The sequence below is a fragment of the Tachyglossus aculeatus genome, chromosome 16 (assembly GCF_015852505.1).
Source record: "Tachyglossus aculeatus isolate mTacAcu1 chromosome 16, mTacAcu1.pri, whole genome shotgun sequence".
In the NCBI taxonomy this organism is placed as follows: Eukaryota; Metazoa; Chordata; class Mammalia; order Monotremata; family Tachyglossidae; genus Tachyglossus; species Tachyglossus aculeatus.
Genome location: NC_052081.1, coordinates 7,992,517 through 8,015,273, shown reverse-complemented (window position 1 = coordinate 8,015,273; position 22,757 = coordinate 7,992,517). Strand labels below are relative to the sequence as shown.

The following is a 22,757-nucleotide window of genomic DNA, read 5'->3' as shown; positions in this document are numbered from 1 at the left end:
TAAGACTGTGAGCCCCACGTGGGACAAGCTGATTACCTTGTATCCCCCGAGTGCTTAGAACAGTGCGTGGCACATAGTAAGCGCTTAACAAATATCATCATTATTATTATTAAATACCTCCTCCCCCTCCTATTTAGACTGTGAACCCCAAGTGGGGCAGGGACCGTATCCAACCTGATTATTTTGTACCTACCTCAGCATTTAGTACAGTGCCTGGCATAAAGAAAGTGTTTAATAAATGTGATTATTATTACTATTACATCACAGATGGCGGTACTTTTTTTTGAAAATTATGTAAGTCACCTCCTCTCTACAGTCTCTGGAAAAATATAAGAAACTAGAGGGAAATGGGGCAGCAAAAGCTATAACCATACCTGTCCCTTCCACTCAGTTAGTAATGGGGCATTATTTCGATATCATCTCTCCCTCTGCAACTGCCCTGCTTTGTGGATGAGCCAAGAAGGGAGGCCTCCCAAAAAAGCACTGACACTTTTGTGCCAGAACTTCAAATGTCCTCGGCCGAACAGGCAGATGAAAATATGCATGCTGCAATCCACGGCAGCACTCTGAATGGAGTAACCCATCAATTCCTTCCCACATACAGCTTCTAAAATGTTTCCTTTTAGCAATGTTCCCCCCTGATTTGATCAACAATGGTTTTCAGCTCAAACTGACCTCCTCTGAACTCTGCCCCATTTCACAGAATTGTAAACTAAACATGGATTGCTCTTAATTTTTTTTTAAATCACACTTTGGAGGCCTTTTAAAGATACTTTCAAAAGTCTAGCTAAGCCTGATTGCAGCTCTGCTGTGGGTAACCATGTGCTGTCCCCTCATCAAAATACTAATTTGTCATCATCATCAATCGTATTTATTGAGCGCTTACTATGTGCAAAGCACTGTACTAAGCGCTTGGGAAGTACAAATTGGCAACATATAGAGACAGTCCCTACCCAACAGTGGGCTCACAGTCTAAAAGGGGGAGACAGAGAACAAAACCAAACATACTAACAAAATAAAATAAATAGAGTAGAAATGTACAAGTAAAATAAATAGAGTAATAAATATGTACAAACATATATACATATATACAGGTGCTGTGGGGAAGGGAAGGAGGTAAGATGGGGGGATGGAGAGGGGGACGAGGGGGAGAGGAAGGAAGGGGCTCAGTGTGGGAAGGCCTCCTGGAGGAGGTGAGCTCTCAGTAGGGCCTTGAAGAGAGGAAGAGAGCGAGCTTGGCGGATGGGCAGAGGGAGGGCATTCCGGGCCCGGGGATGACGTGGGCCGGGGGTCGATGGCGGGACAGGCGAGAACGAGGTACGGTGAGGAGATTAGCGGCAGAGGAGCGGAGGGTGCGGGGCGGGCTGTAGAAGGAGAGAAGGGAGGTGAGGTAGGAGGGGGCGAGGGGATGGACAGCCTTGAAGCCCAGGGTGAGGAGTTTCTGCCTGATGCACAGATTGGTAGCCACTGGAGATTTTTGAGGGGAGTAATATGCCCAGAGCGTTTCTGGACAAAGATAATCTGGGCAGCAGCATGAAGTATGGATTGAAGTGGAGAGAGACACGAGGATGGGAGATCAGAGAGAAGGCTGATGCAGTAGTCCAGACGGGATAGGATGAGAGCTTGAATGAGCAGGGTAGCGGTTGGGATGGAGAGGAAAGGGCGGATCTTGGCAATGTTGCGGAGCTGAGACCGGCAGGTTTTGGTGACGGCTTGGATGTGAGGGGTGAATGAGAGAGCGGAGTCGAGGATGACACCAAGGTTGCGGGCTTGTGAGACGGGAAGGATGGTAGTGCCGTCAACAGAGATGGGAACGTCAGGGAGAGGGCAAGGTTTGGGAGGGAAGACAAGGAGTTCAGTCTTCGACATGTTGAGCTTTAGGTGGCGGGCAGACATCCTGATGGAGATGTCCTGAAGGCAGGAGGAGATGCAAGCCTGGAGGGAGGGGGAGAGAGCAGGGGCAGAGATGTAGATCTGGGTGTCATCAGCGTAGAGATGATAGTTGAAGCCGTGGGAGCGAATGAGGTCACCAAGGGAGTGCGTGTAGATCGAGAACAAAAGGGGACCAAGCACTGAACCTTGGGGAATGCCCACAGTAAGAGGATGGGAGGGGGAGGAGGAGCCTGCAAAAGAGACCTTCTTCTCCTTACCCTGTCCTTGAGGGTAAGGCGGAATTCCCCTTTAAAATAAAATTTAAAGACTAGTAAGTTCAAGGTTATCTTGGGGTGCCCTAACAATTCCTCTTCTGTGGCCTTTTAAGTGGTTTAGTGTTTTTGGTTGGTTGGGTTTTTTTTTTACCTTAGTCATCCTCTTCGTGATAGCAAAGTAAAGTTTTTCTTTAAGCAACCTGAAAAAATGCCTTTACCAACTGGAAAAGTAGTTTAGGTACTTTCCCTCTGTCTCAGTGGCCCTCTTTTCCTCTTCCCCTGAGCTCTGTCTCTGACTTACTCCCCATGCAGAGAGCTAATAGGGGTGGCCACTGACCCAGTTCAGAGCCATACTGAAAGCGTGCAAGTTGGACCAGTGGAGTAAGTGCAGCCTGTCAGTGGACCTTGTGTCCCACTGTCTGGACACTCCTCAGTCATAACTACAGGGAGCTTTTCTTGTTTCTCAGAATTGCTCAGCCTCAAACTTCCCAAACGCATGAATAGTACTCTACCATAAGCCGCCAACCTATCCTGAACCACCTGGATTCCCATTTGGGTAGTCTCTTCACTATATTAGGGAAGTGATGTGGCCTAGTGCAAAGAGGATGGACCTGGGTTCTAATCCTGGCTCCGCCACTGGTCTGCTGAGTGAGCTAGGGCAAGTCACTTTACTTCCCTATGCCTCAGTTTCCTTTTTTTAATGGTATTTGTTAAGTGTTTACTATGTGCCAGGTATTGTACTAAGCGCTGGGAGAGATACCAGCTAATCAGGTTGGACACAGTCATACGGGGCTCACAGTCATATGATAGATGAAGGAACTGAGGACCAGAGAAGTGAAGTGACTTACCCAAGGTCACACTCAGACAGGTGGTGGAGCCAGGATTAGAACCCAGGTCCTTCTAACTCCCAGGCCTGTGCTCTATCAATCAATCAATCATATTTATTGAGCGCTTACTGTGTGCAGAGCACTGTACTAAGCGCTTGGGAAGTACAAGTTGGCAACACATAGAGACAGTCCCTACCAAACAGCGGGCTCACAGTCTAGAGGGGGGAGACAGACAACAAAACAAAACATATTAATGAAATAAAATAAATAGAATAAATATGTACAAATAAAATAGAGTAATAAATATCCACTATCCATAGTGCTCTATCCACTAGATCACGCTATTTCTTCTGTAAAATGGGAATTAATACTGTGAGCCCCATGTGAGACACAAACTGTCCAATCTGATAGGCTTGCATATACCCCAGTGCTTAGATCATCATCATCAATCGTATTTATTGAGCGCTTACTATGTGCAGAGCACTGTACTAAGCGCTTGGGAAGTACAAATTGGCAACATATAGAGACAGTCCCTACCCAACAGTGGGCTCACAGTCTAAAAGGGGGAGACAGACAACAAAACCAAACATACTAACAAAATAAAATAAATAGAATAGATATGTACAAATAAAATAAATAAATAAATAGAGTAAAAAAAAAAAGGGCTTGACATAAGCACTTAACAAGTACCATAATTAGAGTGTGTGTATTCTTTCAGTGACAGTGCTGGGATTAGAACCTAGAGTTTTTAAGTCCCAACAGCCTGCTTTCTATGAGAAGAGAACAGGTGTGTGCCTCTGTGCTCCTCCGGGATGCCCATAGCTGTGGCAAATGCAGGCCAGATTCATGCCTGAGTCTATGTCCTGTGGTGGCCATAGGTCAAAGAGGATCATAGACACTTTAGGGTGAGAGCTACCCATCTGAGTATGCACAACTGGATTAGCCCTTGGAAAGTGGGGAAGGGTTGTACGTGCATGTAAATGTGCGAAGGAGGGGAGGTGCACGTGTGAAAAATGAGGGGTGAGAAAATTATAAACAGGGGGAAAGAGAAAACAAAACCAGAAATACAACCCAAAACCAACACTGTCACATCTGAAGCCCAAAGATTAATTTAGAAACATTCACGATACACTGCTAACCCTACCCCCGCACCCCAATCAACAAGTGGTATTTACTGAGTGCAGAGCACTGTACTAAGCACTTGGGAGAGCATGGTACAACAGAATTAGCAGAAACATTCCTTGCCCATGATGAGTTTACAGTCTCAGAAGTACTCTGTTCTGTGACCGCAGACGGCACTCCGACACCCTAACAACCCCCTGGCAAGGCGTGCTGCCAGGCACAAGCACAGTGTGGATGGCTCAGTGAAAATCATCACCGATACTACAGGCCCGCTGTTGGGTAGGGATTGTCTCTATCTGCTACCGAATTGTACTTTCCAAGAGCTTAGTACAGTGCTCTGCACACGGTAAGCGCTCAATAAATATGATTGAATGAATGACTGAACAACGGCGGGACCTAGTGGAAAAACCAAAGGCCTGGGAGCGGGAAGACCTGGGCGGACTCTATCTAATCCCAGCTCTGTCACTTGTCTGCTGTGTGACCCTGGGCAAGTCACTTCACTTCTCTGGGCCTCAGTTACCTCATCTGTAAAACGGGGACTAAGACGATGAGCCCTACATGGAACAGGGACTGCTTCCATCCTGACTACCCTGTATCAACCCCAGCGCTTACTAATCATAATAGTGGTACCTGTCAAATGCCTACTACGTGCCAAGCACTGTTCTAAGCATTGGTAGATATAATCAGGTCCCACATGAGGTTCACAGACTAAGCAGGAGGGAGAACAGGTGTTGAATCCCCATTTTGCAGATGAAGTAGCTGAGGCACAGAGAAGTTAAGTGACTTGCCCAATTTCACACAGCAGGTACATAGAGGAGCGTGGCTCAGTACAGTGCTTGGCACATTGTATGCAGTTAAATTCCATTTAAAAAACCCCAACAACAACCCAACAACCTATTGGCGGTAAGACCGATCTTTCCCCTCAACCACTGGTGTCTAAGCAAGAGGATCAGACAAAGTGCACTGCTGCATTTTCAGGGACGAAGTGTACCAGTGCGTAAGAGAGGCTCTCTCAAAGACACTCATGGATGTAACATCACTGTGGGCAGCATCCTCTAAATCGAGGGAAACACTAACCTTTACAAAAAGAGAAGAGGTTGCCTGGAAGATAGGAAAACACCACAGTTCTGGGAATTTCTGGGTTGGGTGGTTGGTGGGTTTTTTTTGGCGTTTTCACAAAACTTTTTGTTCAGTTCCCTATTTTTTTGTATTTATGCTAACTTTTTTTGCTGTTTTTTTCTAGGAAGTGCTTTATGTTATTCTGGGCCTATCATAACATCACAGCTGTGGTGATGCTTGTTTTTACTGTTAAAAGTTCTGTATTTTCTAAGCAAAGGTTTTAGTCCAAAAATGAAAAGATACCTTGGATTTTCAAATGCAATATTAGTAAGTTCTGGTTTAAAGTTAAATCGTTCAATCAATGGCATTTACTGAACGCTTACTGTATGCAGAGCAGTGTACTAAGCACTTGGGAGATTAAGTGATCAACAAGAAATCGTGACCTTAGAAAGTCCCCAAAATATTCCAAAAAAATTCCCCAGAGGGCTGAAATGGGGTCAGCCATGAGATAAATTGCAACAATGGAAAATATGCAACCCAACCCGTGCCCCGGCCCCTGCCCGTTAATGCAGGGCTTCCCGCTAGGGCAGGGCTGCTTGGGGGGGAGGTCCGGGGCCCAGGACAACACTCCTCCTCTACCACCTCACCACCCTGCTCCCCCGCAGAGCAGCCCGATCCCCTCCTACAGCAGCCTGGATTCAGGGCAGGTCTGAGGTCCACCCCGCCCACCATCATTGTTATTAACAAATACCATCATCACTATTATTATTATTATCCCAGCACCACTCCAAGGGTAATGGAGGAGAACAGCCCTCCTGACAAGTCAGAATGGTAGAAAAGTTATTATAATAATAATAATGATAGCATTTGTTTAAGTGCTTGCCAACTTGTACTTCCCAAGCGCTTAGTACGGTGCTGTGCACACAGCACGCGCTCAATAAACACGACTGAACGAATGAATGAAAAGTGCTTACTTTGTGCCAGGTACTGTCCTAAACACTGGGACAGATACAAGATAATCGGGTCGGACACGGTCCCTGCTCCACGTAGGCCTCCCAGTCTTCATCCCCATTTTACAGATGAGGGAACTGAGGAACAGAGAAGGGAAGTGACTTGACCAAGGTCATAAGGCAGATAAGTGGCGGAGCCCGTGCTCTTTCCACTAGGTGATGCGGCTTCTCCAAAGTTATGGCAATTTGGGAAGAAGACTGCCCTGCCCAGGGCAGAGGAGAACCCAACTACCATTCCCTTGCAGCAGGACTATACTGCTAGCCTCACTGCTTTTCTTAATTGCTGTCCTCGTCATTGAATTTACCTTGTGTATCAGCCCTTCCCACCTTCCATCTTTTAATAGGGGCCAGGGACCCTGTCTGAATCAGTGTCCTTGTATTTCTCTCAAATGGTTAGGACATGCTTAATAAAAGCCATTACTATTACTACTAAACCCAAAAAGAAGGCATCAAGAAAAGTGATGAACTGTGGAAAGCAAAGTGTTGAGATACCGGTTCTGTTCTGTCCCATAAAATACACTTCATTAGTATCAACGAGGTTCACTCCCTGCTAAAAAAAATAAAACAAAATACTTTGGAAATGGGAATAGTAAAAAGCAACTTCATTATAACATCCTCCTCCTCGAGAACGTGGTCCTGAAGTACATCATTAACTTTACAAGGCTTAGCTGGGGGCCCCAGATCCATAATTTCCTAGCTAACGCTCCTCCATATACATTGTAAAAATAAACATTCATTCTTATCCAGTAAAAATCCTGTAGCAAGGGCCACAAAGAAGTTTTACTGCAACTCATAGGATGAGTCTGAACCAATAACTGCCTCTCCTGTTCCTTCTAGGCATTATCCATAGAAGACACGGGCATAAGGAATCCCTGAACTGCCCCGAGTGCCACCACCTTGAACAAGCTTATTCTGCTGGTAATCACCTCACCACCGTGCCCAAGCCAAACCTTGAGGCTGCCCAATGAATAATGCACAAATTGTACACTGTGTTGCAAACCATTATGACTTGTCGGCCGTAGGCACGTAACTTGTGAGAAGCAGTGTGGTCTAGTGAAAAGAGCACGGACCTGAGTGTCGGAAGGACCTGGGTTCCAATCCTGCCCACGCCACTTGTCTGCTGTGTGACCTTGGGCATGCTACTTCACTTCTCTGTGCCTCAGTTATTAAGATGGTGAGCCTCGGGTGGGACATGCGCCGTGCCCAATTTGATAAGTTTGCAACTACCCCAATCAATGGTATCTATTGAGCACTAGCTACGTGCAGAGCACCGTCCTAAGTGCTTGGAAGAGCACAATGCAACAGAATTAGTGGACACGTTCCCTGCCCACAACGAGCGTACAGTCTAGAGATGAGCTTACAGTCTACCCCAGGGCTTAATACAGCTCCTGGCACCCACTAAGTGCTTAACAAATTCCATAAAATAAAGGTATTTCCGAGGCTACATCATATCTGCTTCAATCTCTCAAATGTTCCTTCGCCCAACCATCCCTGTATTCCGTAAGCAAAGTGCCTACAGGCAGGGGTGTCTACATGAGGTCTTTGGCAGCTCTGGGAATAAAGCACTCCACCAAATCAATCAATCAATCGTATTTATTGAGTGCTTACTGTGTGCAGAGCACTGTACTAAGCGCTTGGGAAGTACAAGATGGCAACATATAGAGACAGTCCCTACCCAACAGTGGGCTCACAGTCTAAAAGGGGGAGACAGAGAACAAAACCAAACATACTAACAAAATAAAATAAATAGAATAGATATGTACAAGTAAAATAGAGTAATAAATATGTACAAACATATATACAGGTGCTGTGGGGAAGGGAAGGAGGTAAGACAGGGTAAGGCCCATAACAATTACATTGGAAGTAAATGTTTTTTCTATGGCTAGGTCCAAAACTTGTTACTCAATTTAATCAATCAAGCAGTAGTATTTATTGAGGGCTTAATGTATGCTGAGCACTGTACTATGTGTTTGGGAGAGTACAATACAAAACAGTACATATTGACAATCACTGACCACAAAGGGTTACAGACTAGAACGGGAGACAGACATCAAAATAAAATACAGACAGAAATGGACGTAAGCACTGAAGGGCTGGGGGAATGGTTAAGGGGAACAGACCCAAGTGCATAGGCGACCAGAAGGGAGGGTTTTGGCGGGGCAGCTCGGCTTAGTCGGGGAAGGCCTCTTGGAGGAGGTGTGACTTTAAATCCTCCAGAGAACGGTATCACTTTGGTCTTTTCCAACCCTCCTTTGAGTGCGGGTATTTTATACTGACTCTAAAAGTTGTCTGAATATTGGGATGTATTAAAAGTAGGTAACTTTTATCATTAATATTGGGTTAAGGGAAACAGAAGATCCTTGAAAGCAAAAGCTCTTAAAATTTTAAGCTTAAGGACTTTAATTGAAGTGACCTACTGACACGAATAAAAGAGTGATGTGAAAAAAAATCCTCTGATTAATATGCAGAGCCTTAGAAAAGACTGCTATTCATGCAACCAAGGAAGGAAAGAGAGCTGGACTGGATCTGGATCATCAACGGGACAAACACACAAAGGACATTCTCATAGGTGGCAGTTGAAACTTTCTGCCACGGCCATTATAAAGCCAAGATTTTAAGCAACTCTGTCCTCCAATTCATTGTTAAACCACTTCACTTATACCCACGTGCCTTATAGTCCAAACCAGTCTGCCATCGTGCTTTCTGTATCTGCAATATCATAATTCTGGGGAGATGTGAGCGCCACACCCCTACAAACTGCACAATCTAAGAGTCTCATCATATAACTGGGGATGACAGGTAGGAAAGCAATGAGGGGAAGAGGAAAATCAAAACAGAAACAGCAGGGGAGGTGACTGGAGAAAGGAACCCAGGGGAGCTTGGGTGAGGACAAGCAGAAGGGCTGGAGAAAGACCTCTCGTTCCTTTCCCCCAGCCAGGCTCTTTCACACCAACGCTTTCCTGACCCTCCTGAGAAATAAGTCAGATGTTTGCTACAGTCCTCTAGACTGTAAGATCATTTTTTAATGGTATTTGTTAAGTGCTTACTATTGTGCCAAGCACTGTTCTAAGTGCTGGGGTAAATACAAGATAATCAGGTTAGACACAGTGCCTGCCCCCCATGGGGCTCTCTGTCTTAACCCCCATTTTACAGATGAGGTAACTGAGGCACAGAGAAGTGAAGTGACATGGCCAAGGTCACACAGAAGAGTGGCAGAGCTGAGACTGGAACCCAGGTCCTTCTGCCCCGCAGGCCCATGCTCTAACTACTAAGCCACACTGCCTCCACTACGGGCAGGGAACATGTCTGCTAATTCATTCATTCAATTGTATTTATTGAGCACTTACAGTGCTCTGCACACAGTACTAAGCGCTTGGAAGGTACAATTCAGCAACAGAGACGATCGCTGCCCAACAGAGTAGTACAGTACTCTGCACAGGGTAAGTGGCCAATAAATACCACCGATTGGTCAGGAACTCCATCCAGTTGCTTGAGTACAAGTTTATCAGCAAAACATCCTTGTGGTTGAAATCAGTTATCTAAATACACGATTAATATTTCATCATAAAATCTGCCCTGCCACATTTGGGACCCTGATAACCTCTACCGCAATATCCCAGAATACAGGGATTGGGTCAAGCTTGCCTTGCCAGCATGTGCCCACGGCTCTTAAATACGATAATGCATAAAGCTCGATGGGCTCGCCTTGGCTCATCGGGCAGTCCGGTCTTACCGTCAGATTGACTCAGCCTCTCTTCGGTATAATACAATTACAAGCCAATTTTCTAGTGCTTCATCTTGTGTTCCAAAATTTTCCATTTGACCGCAATCAAACTTTGCATCAATACTATCTATACTGCACTCTACTCAAGATTAGAAGTCAGACAAACGCGCGCGGGAAGTTGGGAAGTTTTAAAGACGGCATTTTCGCAAACTCAAACGTCGTAACTGATCCCTACCCCGGTGAAGCTGCAGAAATGACACTAAATCATTCAATTAGGTTCAACGGAAGGATCTCTAAAGCATACTGCACTTCCATCCATGGACCTTGATGATAAACAGTACTTATGCAATCAAGGTTGCGGTCCGTCAGGCAGGCTGAAGAGCCCTGACGATGGCATCTGCCGAGAAACTAACCACTGGATCTGCAAAAACTGAAAGAGGGGTACTTCCCTTGCAGGTGGCTGTTTGGGGCGCTTAACTCTGGGGGTGACTATAAGGTAGGCAGGGCTCGAAATTCATTCCCTTCTAGACTATGAGCCCGCTGTTGGGTAGCGACCGTCTCCATATGTTGCCAACTTAGACTTCCCAAGCGCTTAGTACAGTGCTCTGCACACTGTACATACATATTAACAAAATAAAATAAATACAATAGATAAGTACAAGTAAAATAAATAAATAGAGTAATAAATATGTACAAACATATATACATATATACGGGTGCTGTGGGGAAGGGAAGGAGGTAAGACGGGGGGATGGACTTTAGACTGTGAGCCCACTGCTGGGTAGGGACTGTCTCTATATGTTGCCAACTTGTACTTCCCAAGCGCTTAGTACAGTGCTCTGCACACAGTAAGCGCTCAATAAATACGATTGATGATGACGGAGAGTGGGACGAGGGGAAGTGATGGCATTTATTAAGCGCTTACTATGTGCAAAGCACTGTTCAATAAATATGACTGAATGAATGAATTCACTGAATCGCATTGAGTAGGCGCTGTGTGAGCAGGACTGTACTAAGCGCTCGGAAAGTACAATTGGGCAACAACAGAGACAATCCCTACCCAACAACGGGCTCGCACTCTAAATGAGGGTTAACACACATGGGGCATAATAACGGTGAAATCCAAAACAACAATAAATTTCAAAATCCGCTGCTGATGCCTGCACTGTAAAACCCACGTACCTAAGAACAGTCCTTAGATCATTCTTAAGAGGGCAGGCGGTAGGGATGTCGGAAAAAGGCGTCTCCTTCACTCTCACGTTGGCCGCCCCCCCCAAAAAAAAAACACGCACCCCTACACACACACACACACACACACACACACACACACACACCAGCAACACTGCCCTTTTAGACTGTGAGCCCACTGTTGGGTAGGGACTGTCTCTATATGTTGCCAACTTGTACTTCCCAAGCGCTTAGTACAGTGCTCTGCACACAGTAAGCGCTCAATAAATACGATTGATGATGCCCTGCCCTGCATCGCGGGGAAGCCAGGGCCGCTCCGGAAACTTTGCCCGTGTTGTGGGGCGGCGGAGGATGGAGACTTACCTCCCATCTTACCTCCTTCCCTTCCCCACAGCACCTGCATATATGTATATATGTTTGTACATATTTTTTACTCTATTTATTTATTTATTTTATTTGTACATATCTATTCTATTTATTTTATTTTGTTAGTATGTTTGGTTTTGTTCTCTGTCTCCCCGTTTTAGACTGTGAGCCCACTGTCGGGTAGGGACTGTCTCTATTTGTTGCCAATTTGTACTTCCCAAGCGCTTAGTACAGTGCTCTGCACATAGTAAGCGCTCAATAAATGCGATTGATGATGATGATGATGACGACTGTGAGCCCGTTGGTGGGTAGGGACCGTCTCTATCTGTGGCCGAACTGTACTTTCCAAGCGCTTAGTACAGTGCTCTGCACACAGGAAGCGCTCAATAAATACGATTGAATGAATGAATGAATGAATGAATGAATGGATGACTGGAGGAGAGGAGGGTGCCTCCCGCTCGTCGGCCGGGCCCCGGGGGATGCCGGCGGCCCGCCTACGGGAGGGGCGGTGTTTTGCTTTGCACATAGTAAGCGCTTAATAAATGCCATCATTATCATTATTATTATTTGGGCAAGTCACTTCACTTCTCTGGGCCTCAGTTCCCTCACCTGTAAAATGGGGATGAAGACTGTGAGCCCCCTGTGGGCTTGTAACCTCCCCAGCGCTTAGAACAGTGCTTTGCACATAGTAAGCGCTTAATAAATGCTATCATTATCACTATTATTATTTGGGCAAGTCACTTCACTTCTCTGGGCCTCAGTTCCCTCACCTGTAAAATGGGGATGAAGACTGGGAGCCTCCTGTGGGCTTGTTACCTCCCCAGCACTTAGAACAGTGCTTTGCACATAGTAAGCGCTTAATAAATCCATCATTATTATTATTTGGGCAAGTCACTTCACTTCTCTGGGCCTCAGTTCCCCCACCTGTAAAATGGGGATGAAGACTGGGAGCCCCCTGTGGGCTTGTAACCTCCCCAGCGCTTAGAACAGTGCTTTGCACATAGTAAGTGCTTAATAAATGCTATCATTATCACTATTATTATTTGGGCAAGTCACTTCACTTCTCTGGGCCTCAGTTCCCTCACCTGTAAAATGGGGATGAAGACTGGGAGCCCCCTGTGGGCTTGTTACCTCCCCAGCACTTAGAACAGTGCTTTGCACATAGTAAGCGCTTAATAAATCCATCATTATTATTATTTGGGCAAGTCACTTCACTTCTCTGGGCCTCAGTTCCCCCACCTGTAAAATGGGGATGAAGACTGGGAGCCCCCTTTGGGCTTGTAACCTCCTCAGTGGTTAGAACAGTGCTTTGCACATAGTAAGCGCTTAATTATTGCCATCATCATTATTATTATTTGGCAAGTCACTTCACTTCTCTCGGTCTCAGTTCCCTCACCTGTAAAATGGGGATGAAGACTGTGAGCCTCCTGTGGGCTTGTAAACTTGTAACCTCACCGGCGCTTCGAACAGTGCTTTGCACATAGTAAGAGCTTAACAAATGCCATCACTCCCCCTCGTCCCCCTCTCCATCCCCCCCGCCTCACCTCCTTCCCTTCCCCACAGCACCTGTATATGTGTATATATGGTTGTACATATTTATTACTCTATTTATTTTACTTGTACTTATCTATTGTATTTATTTTATTTTGTATAATATGTTTGGTTTTGTTCTCTGTCTCCCCCTTCTAGACCATGAGCCCGCTGTTGGGTAGGGACCGTCTCTGGATGTTGCCAACTTGGACTTCCCAAGCGCTTAGTCCAGTGCTCTGCACACAGTAAGCGCTCAATAAATACGATTGATTAATAAATGCCATCACTCCCCTTCGTCCCCCTCTCCATCCCCCCATCTTACCTCCTTCCCTTCCCCACATCACCTGCATATATATGTATATATGTTTGTACACATTTATTACTCTATTTATTTATTTTACCTATACCTATCTATTCTATTTACTTTATTTTGTTAGTATGTTTGGTTTTGTTCTCTGCCTCCCCCTTCTCGACTGTGAGCCCGCTGTCGGGTAGGGACCGTCTCTAGATGTTGCCAACTTGGACTTCCCAAGCGCTTAGTACAGTGCTCTCCACAAAGCGCTCAATAAATACGATTGATATTGACTGACTGATCACCGTCATCAAAGAAATAGCTTTAATTCTATTTGTTCTGACGATTTTGACACCTGTCTCCCCCTTCTCGACTGTGAGCCCGCTGTTGGGTAGGGACCGTCTCTAGGTGTTGCCAACTTCCCAAGCGCTTAGTCCAGCGCTCTGCACACAGTAAGCGCTCAATAAATACGATTGATTGATCGATTGTACATATTTATTACTCTATTTATTTATTCTACTTGTACATATCTACTCCATTTATTTTATTTTGTTAGTATGTTTGGTTTTGTTCTCTGTCTCCCCCTTCTAGACTGGGAGCCCACTGTTGGGTAGGGACCGTCTCTAGATGTTGCCAACTTCCCAAGCGCTTAGTCCAGCGCTCTGCACACAGTCAGCGCTCAATAAATACGATTGATTGATTGATTGTACATATTTATTACTCTATTTATTTATTCTACTTGTACATATCTACTCCATTTATTTTCTTTTGTTAGTATGTTTGGTTTTGTTCTCTGTCTCCCCCTTCTAGACTGTGAGCCCACTGTTGGGTAGGGACCGTCTCTAGATGTTGCCAACTTGTACTTCCCAAGCGCTTAGTACAGCGCTCTGCACACAGTAAGCGCTCAAAACGATTGATTGATTGATTCCCTTCCCCACAGCACCTGTATATATGTATATATGGTTGTACATATTTATTACTCTATTTATTTTACTTGTACTTATCTATTGTATTTCTTTTATTTTGTTAATCTGTTTTGTTTTGTTGTCTGTCTCCCCCTTCTAGACTGTGAGCCCGCTGTTGGGTAGGGACCATCTCTGGATGTTGCCAACTTGGACTTCCCAAGTGCTTAGTCCAGTGCTCTGCACACAGTAAGCGCTCAATAAATACGATTGATTGATTGATTAATAAATGCCATCACTCCCCTTTGTCCCCCTCTCCATCCCCCCGTCTTACCTCCTTCCTTTCCCCACATCACCTGTACATATATGTATATATGTTTGTACATATTACTCTATTTATTTTACTTGTACATATCTATTCTATTTACTTTATTTTGTTAGTATGTTTGGTTTTGTTCTCTGCCTCCCCCTTCTCGACTGTGAGCCCGCTGTCGGCCCCCGTCTTACCTCCTTCCCTTCCCCACATCACCTGTATATATGTATATATGTTTGTACATATTTATTACTCTATTTATTTATTTATTTTACTTGTACATATCTATTCTATTTACTTTATTTTGTTAGTATGTTTGGTTTTGTTCTCTGCCTCCCCCCTTCTCGACTGTGAGCCCGCTGTCGGGTAGGGACCGTCTCTAGATGTTGCCAACTTGGACTTCCCAAGCGCTTAGTACAGTGCTCTCCACAAAGCGCTCAATAAATACGATTGATATTGACTGACTGATCACCGTCATCAAAGAAATAGCTTTAATTCTATTTGTTCTGACGATTTTGACACCTGTCTCCCCCTTCTCGACTGTGAGCCCGCTGTTGGGTAGGGACCGTCTCTAGGTGTTGCCAACTTCCCAAGCGCTTAGCCCAGCGCTCTGCACACAGTCAGCGCTCAATAAATACGACTGATTGATTGATTGTACATATTTATTACTCTATTTATTCTACTTGTACATGTCTATTCCATTTATTTCATTTTGTTAGTATGTTTGGTTTTGTTCTCTGTCTCCCCCTTCTAGACTGTGAGCCCGCTGTTGGGTAGGGACCGTCTCTAGGTGTTGCCAACTTCCCAAGCGCTTAGTCCAGCGCTCTGCACACAGTAAGCGCTCAATAAATACGACTGATTGATTGTACATATTTATTACTCTATTTATTCTACTTGTACATGTCTATTCCATTTATTTCATTTTGTTAATATGTTTGGTTTTGTTCTCTGTCTCCCCCTTCTAGACTGTGAGCCCGCTGTTGGGTAGGGACCGTCTCTAGATGTTGCCAACTTCCCAAGCGCTTAGTCCAGCGCTCTGCACACAGTAAGCGCTCAATAAATACGATTGATTGATTGATTGTACATATTTATTACTCTATTTATTCTACTTGTACATGTCTATTCCATTTATTTCATTTTGTTAGTATGTTTGGTTTTGTTCTCTGTCTCCCCCTTCTAGACTGTGAGCCCGCTGTTGGGTAGGGACCGCCTCTATCTGTTGCCAACTTCCCAAGCGCTTAGCCCAGCGCTCTGCACACAGTAAGCGCTCAATAAATACGATTGATTGATTGTACATATTTATCACTCTATTCTACTTGTACATATCTATTCCATTTATTTTATTTTGTTAGTATGTTTGGTTTTGTTCTCTGTCTCCCCCTTCTAGCCTGTGAGCCCGCTGTTGGGTAGGGACCGGCTCTAGATGTTGCCGACTTGGACTTCCCAAGCGCTTAGTACAGTGCTCTGCACGCGGTAAGCGCTCAATAGATAGGATTGAATGAATGAATGAATGAATGAATGAATGAATGAATGAATGAAAACCGGCTGTGAAGAGCAGCCGCCCGGACGGCCCTTCCCGGGGAGGGCTGAGGGGAACCGCGAGCGCGCGCGCGCGCGCTCGCCCCCGCGCCCGGCGGACCCGAGAGGAAACCGCGCCGTTCAGGAAGCGACCCCGAAAGGCAGCGGCGGGCGCGCGCCCGATCCCCCCCCTCCCCCTCCGCCCCTTACCGGTCGCCTCAGGCCGAGCCTCTCCGGGCCGTTCGCCGCCGGGGCGATCTCCGCCCCGGACCCTTCACTACTCCGCCGCCGCCGCCGCCAGCGGGGCTGCGGGCGGGGGGAGGGAGGGAGGGAGGCAGGAAGAGCGGAGGGGGCGGAGAGAAGGGCGGAGAGAAGGGCGGGGGGCGTGCCCGCTGAGGGGCGTGCGCGCTCCCGACGCGGGGCCGAGCCGCAGAGCCGGGGCGGGGGAGAGCGGGGAGGGTGTGCGTGCGTGCGTGCGCGCTCCCGACGCGGGGCCGAGCCGCGGAGCCGAGGGGGACAGCGGGGAGGGTCTGAGGCGCCCGGGCGGGCGAAGGAGGGTGCGCGTGCGCTTTGAGGCGCCCGCGCGGGCGAGGGAGGGAGCCCGCGCGAGCGCGTTGAGGCGCGGGCGAGGGAGGCTGCGAGTGCGCGCGCGCTGAGACGCCCGCGCGGGCGAGGGAGGGCGCAAGCGCGTGCGCGTTGAGGCGCCCGCGCAGGCGCGGGACGGTGCGCGTGCGCGAGCGTTGAGGCGCCCGCGCGGGCGAGGGACGGTGCGCCTGCGTGTGCTTTGGGGCGCCCGCGCGGGCGAGGGAGGGTGCGCGTGCGTGCCCGTTGGGGCGCCCGCGCGGGCCAGGGAGGGTGCGCGTGCGTGCGCTTTGGGGCGCCCGCGCGGGCCAGGGAGGGTGCGCGTGCGCGCGCGTTGAGGCGCCCGCACGGGCGAGGGAAGGTGCGCGTGCGCGCGCGTTGAGGCGCCCGCGCGGGCGAGGGACGGTGCGCGTGCGTGCCCGTTGGGGCGCCAGCGCAGGCCAGGGAGGGTGCGCGTGCGTGCGCTTTGGGGCGCCCGCGGGGGCGAGGGAGGGCGCGCGTGCGTGCGCTTTGAGGCGCGCGGGCGAGGGAGGGCGCGCGTGCGTGCGCGTTGGGGCCCCCGCGCGGGCGAGGGAGGGTGCGCGTGCGCGCGCGTTGAGGCGCCCGCGGGGGCGAGGGAGGGTGCGCGTGCGTGCCCGTTGGGGCGCCCGCGCGGGCGAGGGAGGGTGCGCGTGCGCGCGCGTTGAGGCGCCCGCGCGGGCAGGGAGGGCGCAAGCGCGTGCGCGTTGAGGCGCCCGCACGGGCGAGGGATGGTGCGCGTGGGCGCGCGTTGAGGCGCCCGCGCGGGCAGGGAGGGCGCAAGCGCGTGCGCTTTGGGGCGCCCGCGGGGGCGAGGGAGGGCGAGGGACGGTGCCCGTGCGCGCGCGTTGAGGCACCCGCGCGGGCGAGGGACGGTGCGCGTGCGTGCGCGTTGGGGCGCCCGCGGGGGCGAGGGAGGGCGCGCATGCGTGCGCTTTGGGGCGCCCACGCGGGCAGGGAGGGCGCAAGCGCGTGCGCGTTGAGGCGCCCGCACGGGCGAGGGAAGGTGCGCGTGCGCGCGCGTTGAGGCGCGCGTTGAGGCGCCCGCGCGGGCGAGGGACGGTGCGCGTGCGTGCCCGTTGGGGCGCCAGCGCAGGCCTGGGAGGGTGCGCGTGCGTGCGCTTTGGGGCGCCCGCGCGGGCGAGGGAGGGTGCTGTGCGTGCCCGTTGGGGCGCCCGCGCGGGCAGGGAGGGCGCAAGCGCGTGCGCGTTGAGGCGCCCGCACGGGCGAGGGAAGTTGCCCGTGCGCGCGCGTTGAGGCACCCGCGCGGGCGAGGGGCGGTGCGCGTGCGTGCCCGTTAGGGCGCCAGCGCGGGCCAGGGAGGGTGCGCGTGCGTGCGCTTTGGGGCGCCCGCGCGGGCGAGGGAGGGTGCTGTGCGTGCCCGTTGGGGCGCCCGCGCGGGCGAGGGAGGGTGCGCGTGCGCGCGCGCTGAGGCGCCCCCGCGGGCGAGGGAGGGTGCGCGCGCGAGAGAGCGCGCGCCTGGTCCCGCGGGTAGCGCCACCTCCCTGAGGCGATCCCGGGGAGAGGCCGAAGTCCCCTTCCCAACCCTTGTTCATTCATTCATTTATTTATTCAATCAGTGGTATTTACTGAGCGCTTCCTGTGCGCAGAGCACTGGACTAAGCGCTTGGGAAGTCCAAGTCGGCACCATCTAGAGACGGGCCCTACCCAACAGCGGGCTCACAGTCGAGAAGGGGGAGACAGACAGCCAAACAAAACATGTAGATGAGTCGTCAAAACAAATAGAATTAAAGCTAAATGCACATCATTTACAAAATGAATAGAAGTCATCTATACCTCCCCAACTGCTTTGACGGCAGCCACTAGTACAAACTTATTTGATGGAAAAAAGATGATACGTAATGGAGACAAAACTTACTCCTGAGGCGATCCCGGGGAGAGGCCGAAGTCCTCTTCCCAACCCTTGTTGATTTAAGCACCGTAAGCTGAAAATTTGAAGCGCTCTTGCTTTCATTAATAATAATAATTTTGATAGTTGTGAAGCGCCGAGTATGTGCCTCAAGACTGTGAGCCCACTGTTGGGTAGGGACTGTCTCTAGATGTTGCCAACTTGGACTTCCCAAGCGCTTAGTACAGTGCTCTGCACATAGTAAGCGCTCAATAAATACGAATGAATGAATGAATGAATGCCAAGCACTGTTCTAAGCACTGGGGGAGGATACAAGGTGATCTGGTTGTCCCACGTGGGGCTCACGGTCTTCATCCCCATTTTACAGATGAGGGAACTGAGGCCCGAAGAAGTGAAGTGAGTGGCCCAATGTCACCCCATTTTACAGACGAGGGAACTGAGGCCCGAAGAAGTGAAGTGACTGGCCCAAAGTCACACAGCTGACAAGCGGCGGAGTCGGGATTTGAACCCATGACCTCTGACTCTTTAGACTGTGAGCCCACTGTTGGGTAGGGACCGTCTCTAGATGTTGCCAACTTGGACTTCCCAAGCGCTTAGTACACTGCTCTGCACATAGTATGCACTCAATAAATATGAATGAATGAATGCCAAGCACTGTTCTAAGCACTGGGGGAGGATACAAGGTGATCTGGTTGTCCCACGTGGGGCTCACGGTCTTCATCCCCATTTTACAGATGAGGGAACTGAGGCCCGAAGAAGTGAAGTGAGTGGCCCAATGTCACCCCATTTTACAGACGAGGGAACTGAGGCCCGAAGAAGTGAAGTGACCGGCCCAAAGTCACACAGCTGACAAGCGGCGGAGTCGGGATTTGAACCCATGACCTCTGACTCTTTAGACTGTGAGCCCACTGTTGGGTAGGGACCGTCTCTAGATGTTGCCAACTTGGACTTCCCAAGCGCTTAGTACAGTGCTCTGCGCATAGTAAGCGCTCAATAAATACAAATGAATGAATGAATGCCAAGCACTGTTCTAAGCGCTGGGGGAGGATACAAAGTGATCAGGTTGTCCCACGTGGGGCTCACGGTCTTCATCCCCATTTTACAGATGAGGGAACTGAGGCCCAAAGAAGTGAAGTGACTGGCCCAAAGTCACCCCATTTTACAGATGAGGGAACTGAGGCCTGAAGAAGTGAAGTGACTGGCCCAAAGTCACACAGCTGACAAGCGGCAGAGTCGGGATTTGAACCCATGACCTCTGACTCCCAAGCCCGGGCTCTTTCCACTGAGCCACGCTGCTTATCTAAGGATGATAACAATAATATCAAGGATGGTAATAATAGTGATGCTATTTGTGAAGCGCTATGTGACAAGCGCTGTTCTAAGCGCAGGGGTAGAGACAAGGTCATCAGGTTGCCCCAAGTGGAGCACATCCCCATTTTACAGTTGAGGGAACTGAGGCCCAGAGAAGAAGAATAATTATTATTATTATAATGATGATGGTATTTGTTTGGGGGGCACTTTCCACATTCCCCATGTAAAGTCCAAGCCCAAATGGAAAACTTGGAATCCTCCTAAGAAGGACTGTGACGCAAGTGGCCAAGAAAATCGCCTACCATGTGTCCCCCTCCATATAATAATAATAATAGTATTTGTTAAGCCCTTACTATGTGCAAAGCACTGTTCTAAGCGCTGGGGGGGATACAAGGTGATCAGGTTGTCCCCCGTGGGGCTCACAGTCTTAATGCCCATTTTACAGATGAGGTAACAAGCACAGAGAAGTTAAGTAACATGCCCAAAGTCACACAGCTGGCAAGTGGTGGAGATAGGATTAGAACCCATGACCTCTGACTCCCAAGCCCGGGCTCTTTCCACTGAGCCACGCTGCTTACAAAAACTAAAAACACCTTAAAGGGTTAAGCCAGATGGTACTGGGTATTAATCAATCAACCGTATTTATTGAGTACTTACAGTGTGCAGAGCATTTCTCCACAGGAGCTTCTACAGTGAGTGTTTCGATAGGGAAAATAGTACTTATTAAACACTTTCTTGGCTACTAAGTACTCATCTTTAGACTGTAAACTTGTTGTGGGCAGGGAATGTGTCTGGTTATTGTTATAGTGTACTCTCCCGAGTGCTTAGTACAGTGCACAAAGCACTCAAAAACGGTTGAATGAATGAGAGTGTGCTTAACTCTCGGGGTGATTATACAGTAGACAAATTAAACCGGGCCCCTATCCAACCTGGGGCTCACAGTCTAAATGAGGTTTAACAGATACGGAGAATGGTGACAGTGAAATACAAAACAACAGTAAATTTCAAACCCTGCCGTTGATGATAGCAGTGTAAAAGAAAGTAGCCAAGCACAGTCCTTAGGTCATTCTTAAGTGAGTCTGACAGATACTGTGGCCAACCTGATTAACAATCAGTCAATCAGTGGTATTTATGGAGTGCTTATTGTGTGCCTAGATATGTACTAAGCGCTTGGGAGAGTACAGTGTAACAACTGGTAGGCACATTCCCTGCGCACAACAAGCTTACAGTCCCACCTGATGATCTTGTATCGAACCAAGAACACTGCTTGGTGCATAGTAAGCTCTTAACAAATACCACCATTAGGAATAGTAGTAGTATTTAAGCTTCTGTTCACTTATTCGGTGCTAGATTAGACGATACAGCGTTTAGACTAATTTAGTGAAGATGCCACAGAGGCAATGGTAAATATAAACAACATGCCACATCCCAGTAATGCTGTCATCCTCTTTCTCCCCCTCCTCATCATCAATAAATATGCATTGAGCCCTTCTCTGTCTCCCCCTTTTAGACTGTGAGCCCACTGTTGGGTAGGGACTGTTTCTATGTGTTGCCAATTTGTACTTCCCAAGCACTTAGTACAGTGCTCTGCACATAGTAAGCGCTCAATAAATACGATTGATTGATTTTCGTATGCGGAGCACTATACTAGGCACTTGTGAGACTTACTAAACACCATCCCTGCCTTCCAGAAGTCTTTAGCATAGCAGGGGAGACAGGCACTAAAATAATTTAAGGAGATCATGAGAGCATGAAGAAGGAAAAGGACAGAAGTATGTCTGTGGTCACATCTTCATTCTCTTCAGAGTTTTCTGAAAAGTTTCTTCCTCTCCAAATTTTGGCTTGTTCTGACAATAGGTTTGGGATGTGTGTTATAGTCACAAGCTCACCGTGGAATACGAATAAATTAATGCCTTTGTTTTCCACTTTGGGAAGAATGACAGTTTCTCAACTTCGGAAGAGGCAGGCCCGAGTGTAAAAGATGACATCAAGTGGTTGGCACTAAAAGAGAAGAATCTTTCTCCTCCATTCAGTACATACAACTTATTGACAGCTTAAGCTGTAACATGTCAGAACTAGAAATTATGTTCTCGAAAGTGGTGTCGTTAATAACGCCTCATTTGTTGTTTTATCGGGAAGAGATGGGATTATCAGAACCTCCCTTCAGTGAAACAAAACTGCTGTCTTCTCTTTCTCGTGACTTTTAAATTTCATGGTGATTATTTGTCGAATCCAGACTCCCACTTTTCAATGAGGCATTGTATTTGGAAATATTAAAATGTTCCAGTCAGATGTCACTTAGATTGTGGCGTTCGCTGAGAAAAATCCAGAAGAGGGTCTTGAAGCTGGGCCAATCCATTAACATTTTACTGGAGTCCTCACTCTCTGATGCTTTTATAGGACTAAACACAATCACAGTTCTGTCGATGTACCTCAGCCTCACTCAGCGGGCCTACATCCACAATCTTAAATTACAAGCTGAGAATTGTTGCTAAGAATCAATAGGCAGAGACCGATCTTGAGTAAAGGCAATAAGGAGAAAGTTTCCCCTTAAAAGGATGTGCCTGGCCTTATAAATAAATACCATTGATTGATTGATTGACCCTACCAGCGCCCAACGCACAAATCCCCTTCCCACTTTCCTAATTTAAAAAGTATATCCAAGTCACTTAAATACTTGCTTTACTCCTTCTGTTTATATCTCCCCTAGAAAATACTGCATATATTTTTAAAAGGATTCTAAAATTTATTCTATCTATTTTATTTTGTTAGTATGTTTGGTTTTGTTCTCTGTCTCCCCCTTTTAGACTGTGAGCCCACTGTTGGGTAGGGACTGTCTCTATATGTTGCCAATTTGTACTTCCCGAGCGTTTAGTACAGTGCTCTGCACATAGTAAGCGCTCAATAAATACGATTGATGATGATGATGATGATAAAAGGAAAGTTTTTGTGAGAGGCCATCTAATCATGTCATGAGA

The 22,757-nt window shown here is 48.1% G+C and overlaps 1 protein-coding gene across 2 annotated transcripts in view; it reads right to left on the bottom strand.

Moving 5' to 3' along the window:
* Positions 1-16,296, bottom strand: part of RABGAP1L (RAB GTPase activating protein 1 like) — a 430,548-nt gene extending 414,252 nt beyond the window's left edge. For both annotated transcript variants that reach the window (XM_038757620.1, XM_038757621.1), the window contains exon 1: positions 16,209-16,296. The gene's annotated coding sequence lies outside the window, so the exon portion shown is untranslated. The remainder of the gene's footprint in view (positions 1-16,208) is intronic.
* Between the last annotated feature and the right edge of the window lie 6,461 nt (positions 16,297-22,757).